This window comes from Poecilia formosa, unplaced genomic scaffold (genome assembly GCF_000485575.1).
Source record: "Poecilia formosa unplaced genomic scaffold, Poecilia_formosa-5.1.2 Scaffold41, whole genome shotgun sequence".
Classification (NCBI taxonomy): Eukaryota; Metazoa; Chordata; class Actinopteri; order Cyprinodontiformes; family Poeciliidae; genus Poecilia; species Poecilia formosa.
Genome location: NW_006799980.1, coordinates 2,900,437 through 2,907,373, shown reverse-complemented (window position 1 = coordinate 2,907,373; position 6,937 = coordinate 2,900,437).

Below are 6,937 nucleotides of genomic sequence, written 5' to 3'. Positions count from 1 at the left end.
AATGTATATATTTTCTTTTTCATTTCCCCTAAACATGAGTTTTTGTAATGAAAAGTAAATATTTTGTTTTGTCTTCTTTTTTCTTTGCTTCTCCCTTTTCTGCTTTGTCTTTTTCTGCTTGCTGTATTTTTGCTTGCTCTTTTTCGGCTGCATCATTATGTTAATGAGGAGAACTGCCTTCTATGTCCAGCTCCTTTACTATTGGCAACAATTTTGAGAACAATTGTTCTACCAGTCTGTACAGATGAGGTATACTCATTTTTATTCGATTTGACCCTTTTTATTCCCTGTCATACACAACTCGACATTACCATGTCACCGGGTGCCTGAACCCCTCCCGTCACTGAATAGATGCTTAAAACAGATAAACGTGCCAAAACTTTCTGCAGCTAAACAAAAACAAAACTGAGGTTATTATTTTTGGACCTAAAGAGGAACAGTCTAGAGTTATAGATCTAGAGTTGTAGATCTATAACAATTTCACATTGAGTTTAACTCAATAGGTCACATGACCTAGAAGCCAGTGAAGAGAAATACTCAATTTAAATAATAAAAAAAGGTAACAAAAAAAAATAGTTAAAATGGAATAAAAATGCATGTGCCTCATATTGCAGAGTTTAGTACAATTACGCACTGGTCAATGTGGCACACAATATGGAAGCTGTTGAAGAAAACATTACATTATTTAACATTAAATTTATTTAAAATATTGAATATGACTTGACATTTTAATAAAGGGCAGTGTGTCTCATGTAAAAGCATGAATTACCACTTCTCTCTATCCGTTGGTCACAAAGCAAGGCATTTATTAACATTTGTTTGACAGGAGTGTTTGGTTTGGAAATTTGTTGACTGTCCCTAAGTAAAGTGAACCTCCGAGCGCTTGAGGACGGAGCTGGAGAACGGCTGGCCGAAATTAGCGTTCATAAATCGGATCAACCTTGAGCTAAACGCCGCTTGCTCGGCGGATATCGGAATATCCAATTTCCATCTCGAAACTAACTTCACTGCAGTCGGTAACCAGTGATGGCATACTTTGAAAAAGTAACTTTAATTGGATTACTGACTAATCCTTGAAAAAGTAACTTTGATTAGTGACTGCTTGATCTGGAAAGTAACTAAGTTGCATTAAAAGGAACTTTTTTAGTTACTTTCAGCAGCTGCTGACACCTGTGAAAATTACCGGCGATACTTAATTGTAAGTTATTTTAGTAACATCAACAATGTATTTCCACTTACAAGTTTGAACTGAAGGGGAGATTGTTTAATGGTTACAATAGTACAAAAAAAGTTTGTAATTTATGTGTTCCACTATTGTCTGGAAAACTCTAAAAAGGATTTTAAAGGCCTCATTCCCCTGCCCCAGGTTCTGCATTACGGCCCTGCTTTTGTTGTCAGAGAGCAGTGCATAGGTCCTACTGTGGCTCCACAACTCGGACGGCCTACTCTCTGCACGGCCCTGTCCTTCTGCATAGATTTATGACACTTATCTCAATATTAATTATTATAATGGCGTTTAGTTGCACAACTTTATGGACTCGTTCATTCGTTTTCACTTTCGTTGCGCTGTTCATGTAAGTCTCGATGGTTTCTGGAGCGCAACGCGAAGCTCGACGTCATTCTCAGCAAATATATTAACTTGACATGAGAAGCGGGACGGATCATCGGGGAAATAATGGACACGGAGAGTCTGACGTAAACGACGTGGATGACAGACAAATTCTGGGATTTATTATGTGTCTCTGCTTATTTCCAAGACCAAATAAGTAAATTCACGTTCAAAAATGAGCCTATAAAAGCGCAACCCGCCACCCATTAAATCTGCAAGCGACTTTAGAAACAAAACAAGCTTATAATAATCGGACTTGGCGACAGAAATTCAAAATAGTTCCTATTTTTCCAGCACTGAAATGCGCATCTCTCTCTCCTCCCTTCATTGTTTACATTTCTGTCGCTGCTGACACTCTTGCGGTGGTCACTCCCCAAGACGTGTGGAGGAAATAAAATTAAATTACAATATAAAATAGTAACGCAAAGTGATTTCGTTAAGTAACTGTAGTCTGACTACTGGATTTGAAGTAGCAACGCGTTAGATTTCTCATTACTGAAAAAAGCGGTCTGACGTCAGTAACGCTTTTCTGACGTAATCACTGTCAGTAACACAACAAAACCACCGGGATAACGTTTGTTTTGATCTGCCGCCTGTAAAGATGGCAACGAGCTACAATGCTAGGCGTAAACGCCCCACAACGTCCGACGCAGTGACGTTGGTTCCAAAATTCTATTGACCAATAGTAGAGGAGCTGGAAAAAAGAAGGCAGCTCTCCTAATTAAAATAACGATGCAGGAGGAAATGACAAAAGAAGGGCTTGTATAAGGAAAAGACAAAACAAAATATATAAATTTCTTGACAGAAACGTATGTTTAGGGAAAATGAAAAAGAAAATATATACATTTCTTGAAGGAAACTCAAGTGTAAGGACAAGGAAAAACTAAATATATATTTAAGCTTTTATATTTTGTTATGTCAGTTTTGGTCCTCGACAATTGGGCAGCTCCGAAATGCTGAGAAGGATGAGACCTGGCTGTTTTAATCTGGAACAAGGTCTAATTCTTATTATTCATAAGAGCAGCATGCTAGAAGCCAAAATAATCTATATCTCAGCGAAAGAAGTGAAAAATGGAATATCTGTGAATTTGAAGCTCTACATTCAGTGTTCAGCCTTATTAGAAGCTGGACAGCTCAAAAATGCTGAAAAACAGTAGATCTGGCTGTTTAAAACTTTATCAGTTCTATATCTTATGTTTTAAGAGAGAATAAGGCAAAAGCCAAAAAAGATTTATATTTAGGAGAGAGAAGCGAAAAATGTACTATCTGTGAGATCGCAGCTCTACAATCAATTTTCAGAGATGTTAGTTGTGGGACATCTCAGAAATGCTTAGAAGCAGTAGATCTGGCAATTTTGAACTGGAATCAGGTCTAAACCTTATGTTTCAAGACAGCAGAAGCAAAGACGCCAAAAACGCTGCGTTTGGGCGAAAGAAGTGAAAAAAGGACTATATGTGAATTCGCAGATCTACATCTTAAGTTCAACGTTAGTAGATGTGGGAATAATAAGAAATGCTAAAAAGCAGTAGATCTGGCTGTTTCAAACTGTAATCACGTCGTAATCTTATGTTTCAAAAGATCAGCAGGTGAGAAGCAAAAAACGCTTTATCTCAACGAAAGAAGTCAAAAATGGACTATCTGAGAGTTTGCAAGTCTACATATTATTTTCAGCGTTATTAGATGTTGGACAGCTCCGAAATGCTGAGAAGCAGTAGAAATTGCTTTTTAAAACTGTAATTAGGTCTTAATATCATGTTTCAAAAAATCAGCAAAAGAGAAGTCAAAAAGCTTTATCTGAGGATCAGAAAAAGGTTTTTTGACTTCTCTTTTGAAGTCAGCAAAAGAGAAGTCAAAAACAGCTCCGAAATGCTGAGCAGCANAATTTTAAAACCAGGCATTAATCAATGCTTTACTAGAATCTACATGTGATGCATGTGGCTAGAGTCAGCGTAAAGTCCTGACTGAATGAAAATCATTATAAACTATTTGATGTAATCACATCTCAAGTTATACAGTCTATGTGATCTCATCAGAAAAATTGCACCCTAATATATTAAATTGTTTTAAGTGGTTTAGAATAAATAGCTAATGTCTCACACAAGTGATAATTATGGATTTTAAAAACTATGGATTTTAAAAACTGAAAATCGGCTTTTTAAGTTAAATCTCATAATTTCATCTGCTCCATGTCTCCATAAATTTGAAATCAGAATTTCTCAGCAGGTGTATTTACCTATCTCAGGGCGCAGCTCCTGTATTTTGTCCATCAGAAACTGCACACGAATGCGCTTAAGTTCCTTTTCTTGTTTACACACGTAGATTGGTTTTTTAAAGTGCTGTTCAAAAGAGACGATGACCTCGCACACCATGGTTCTTCTTCTGATGACTTTAAACTCTGCTCCGGGATTAAAGCTGTAATGTGAAGTGACTGAGCGGCAGCAAGGGCTTTATGGTGACTTATGATGGCTTTCATTTTTGTTAAAGGCGTGGCTTAAAAATGCAAAAACAAAGTGGCTGGATATGAGTAGGGTATGATTAAAAATCATATGGTAATTTATAATTCTTTGGTTGGATGGGAAGGGACAAGAGTGTACAGAAAATGGATGGATGGATGGTTGGGTGGATAAGCTTACTTTTCTGATGATGATGTAATCAATGATTACAAAATGTTGGATGTATGCCTACCTTTGACCCATTTATTATTATTATTAGTATTAGTATTTATTTATTTGTTTATTTATTTGGAATATGCAAATGATACCCATTTTCCTACTTATTATATGATAACTTACATTTCACAATATCAAATAAAATCCTAAATAGTTAGACAAGGTGCTGTTGAGATGAGCAAATGTATTCATATAGTTTTCATTTGCACTAAACTGAAAACCTGAATACAAATAAATGATAAACTAAGACACTGAAAAATTGGTGATGAGAACAACTAACATTTAAGGATTAGGGTTAGAACATCAAACAGTTCTGAGAGTTTTTTTTTTTTGGGTTTTTTTACAGTTGCTGGAGAAGAAGTGCTGTTTATATTCAGCACTTAAATTATTGAGGAAAACAATCAAAACAGTCTGACGTCAACAACACCTGTATGATAATCAAATAATACACATCAACCATGGCTCAGACTTGCATTACACCCACTTTTTCCTGTCCATTCCAAAACTTTATTTTACTTTTACCTTATTTCTATGAGGTAAAAGTCCACCAAGTGGACTAATGCTTATTAGCAAATCTCTCTCTGGAAATAACCAGGGTGATGGGCTCCTAGTGAAAAGAAAATAAACGGTAGCACTTTATTTGAAGGGGTGTGCATAAGACTGATATAACACTGTTAAAAACATGACATAACATCTGTCATGAACATGAAGTCTTTATGAATGTTTATGACAGTTGTCATGAAGTGTCATTCAATAAATAATGACACTTTTAATGCAAAGTTGCTCTAAAAGTACATTAAAAGTGCCAACTTTGCATTAAATTAACATAATTTACAAAATCATGCAAGCCCACTGTTAAGGAGGAATATATCTAAAATAGTTAACTTTGGAAAAAGTTTGGCTCTCTCTCTTCCTCTGGATCCCAGGTCCTCTCGGCGGGCCACGTGTAGCCACAAGGAAAACAACAATGTGTGTTGACGTCACAGAATCACAGAGTTTAATCCAATATAAGACGATGCATAAACTTAGAAGTAAGACAATGCACAAACTTACACCAGAAACTGCAGAACAACAGAGACATACATTCATTTAACTGACATAAATGGAAAGAAGGAAAGAAAGAAAAGCAAAGACGTGCAAAGACATCTTTGGAGAATTGCAAGAGCAAATCTAATGTGTTACTTCTGTGTAGAAAGTTTTATCCTCTTGTATTTAATTTATTCAAATAAGGCGTATCTTTGCTCATCCAACCAGGAGCTATCTCTGACCCTCTCTCAAGCCAGAAACCCCTACCGTGTTTACGGCCTTTCACAGATGAGTGTGAAAAGCTACAACTTCCACTGTATTGTTTTCCCACAGACAAAAGGCAGTTCAAACGATCCTAGCAAACCATGTGCTGTAACTACAAGTAAAATAGAGGTCAATAGGCCAGAATAAGTTACTGATTTAAAACCACAATTTAGGCCATTTGAATCAAGACATGTTAAGTTTTAAAACTAGCTTATTTTAAATTTATTTTCTCAACACCACCCATTTTTGCAGGCGAGAAAGTAGAATGCCATGATCAACTGTATCAAAAGCAGCTGATAAATCCAACAGCACCAAGACAACAGTCACCGGAATCAGTTGCTAAAAGTATACCATTAAAAACTTTTAAAAGAGCTGACTCTGTGTTATGAAATGGTTTAAAAATAAAATGAATCTTCACACATTTTCCCCAAAAGTAAAAGATAAATGAGAGAGATCAATAATAATGCCAATAAATGTAGCTAAATCTGATATAATAAAGCATAAATATAAAAGTATTTGTTTCTGAGTTTTAATACTTTGCTGACATCTGGTGGCAGAACAGAGGTAAGGCAGCACTCGACAACGTCACTACAAGGATCTTCATCCATGGTTTATCCTGCTGGAGTAACTACAGCCAATCAGTCACTCTGGATAACAGCGAACTTCCTTAATTTAATTTAATTCATTTAAGTTTATTTGATAGGGACAGATGCACATCAACATGGAGAAACAGCAGTCCCATGTTTGCATCAAAGTGCTTATAGTAACAGCTGATTCACAGCCCTTGTCCAGATGGGCTTTTTAAACATCCATCCATCCATCCATTTTCCTTCACCCTTGTCCCTCAATGGGGGTCGGGAGGGGTGCTGGTGCCTATCTCCAGCTCACGTTCCGGGCGAGAGGCGGGGTACACCCTGGACAGGTCGCCAGTCTGTCGCAGGGCTTTTTAAACAGTAAATCTAAAAACTAGTAAAAAAAATGAAGTAATCATTTAAAAGGCACAACATGATGTTAACATTTACAGAATAATGCATATAAAAACAGTGAAACATAAAAACATACAAAACATTAAGTATGGATGCAGTTCTGTTTTTGACATAACCAGAGTTTTGTGTGAGTGTTGTTTTGTTGAGTTCATGAGCAAATTAAGTTTATTTAATGCAAAACTTTACTTTTATTGCAGAGGAGAAGTTCATTCAAATCCACACAAATCAGAACTTAACCTGACTTTGGAAACAAGTCAGGTTCTAGATCAGTGAAAGATAAAGACAGATTGTTTTTAAATGTTGAGCATTAATACAGTGGAAAACAACCTGCATGTTTCAAAATCAAATATCTGCATAAGAAAAAAAATAGTGTTTAGGAGAGA